Source organism: Stegastes partitus, unplaced genomic scaffold, assembly GCF_000690725.1.
Source record: "Stegastes partitus isolate 25-593 unplaced genomic scaffold, Stegastes_partitus-1.0.2 Scaffold855, whole genome shotgun sequence".
NCBI lineage: Eukaryota > Metazoa > Chordata > Actinopteri > Pomacentridae > Stegastes > Stegastes partitus.
This window is the reverse complement of record NW_007578586.1, coordinates 111,784-112,939: the sequence shown is the minus strand read 5'-3', so window position 1 is coordinate 112,939 and position 1,156 is coordinate 111,784. Positions and strand designations below refer to the sequence as shown.

Genomic DNA, 1,156 nt, shown 5'->3' with positions numbered 1-1,156 from the left:
GATGGATGGACTTTTCTCCTCTATGCTCTGTGAAACTCTGTCTGCAGTTCAGCCAAACAGTCGCTGAAAGAACCAAAGAAACAAACACAAAGAGACACAAAACAAAAAGAGAAAGAAAACATGAAAGAAACGACAGACTGACTAAAGAGACACAACATGAATACGACCAGACACACAGGTCCTCGTGTTTGCACCCATTAACCCAGAATTTGTAGTTTCTTATAGAGTCCGTTTGCTGCAAACGGTTTATTCTTTAGGATTATTTTATTATCAAAGATGCAGAATCAAGTGGTTTTGAGGAAACATCACGATTTAAAGCTCATGTTTGGTTTGTTTGCCAACAGAACTGAGAAGAAGTTAAAAACATGTTAGTTTGGTTGGTTTTATACGAAAAAGGAGAATTTTAATCGTCGCTTTAAAGCGTTGGACAGTTTGTCTGCTTCCATCAGTAGGAGGTCAGGATCAGACCAGGAGGCCACGTTTCAGGCAGAACCTGCAGGAACAAGCAGAAACCAGCTTTGTTCAGCCGAGAATGTCTGACATTCAGCTGAAAGCAGAGTTCAGAGCAGCGTGACCGTCGCTTCACGTTTCTGTCGGACGCTCCAACACCAACGTTTCATCCGTTGGTCGTCTCAGTTTGTTCCTCCGTCCGTCCTCAGATCCCTCCATCCTCCATCTTTAATGTCCTCATTAAGCTCATGTTCTATTATTCATCTCTTCGTTTCCTTCCTCGCCTCCTTCTCCTGACATTTCTTTCCTCCTCTCTTCTTCTTTTTTCCTTCCTCACATAACATCTTAAATATCGTGCTCAGTTTTCTTAAACGAGACTCTGACTCATTAAACTCTAAAGAAAATATGAAGAATTAAACTCGAGCGTCTGTTCAGGACGAAACCACGACTTGTTCAAGAAAATGTGCAAAATCAGTTCAAACACGACACGATTAAAGAAAGACTGAAGTAGACGCACCGGAGGAGGAACCAGATCCAGGTACAGGATGAAACTTCAAAATAAAAGGTCCAACGTGCTGATTTACATATTCATTTAAAATCTCTGTGATCAGCTGTGACTGTTGCTCAGATGTGGGTTTATACGTTCTCTGAGCGTTCTGTGATGCTGCTGAATCAGTCCTGATGATCAAACTGCAGAGTTCATGTT

At 41.7% G+C, this 1,156-nt stretch overlaps 1 protein-coding gene across 1 annotated transcript in view; it reads left to right on the top strand.

The window, feature by feature from the left end:
• The window catches only part of LOC103365594 (PDZ domain-containing protein 4-like), a 43,980-nt gene that overhangs the window by 22,449 nt on the left and 20,375 nt on the right, over positions 1-1,156 (top strand). The window lies entirely within an intron of this gene.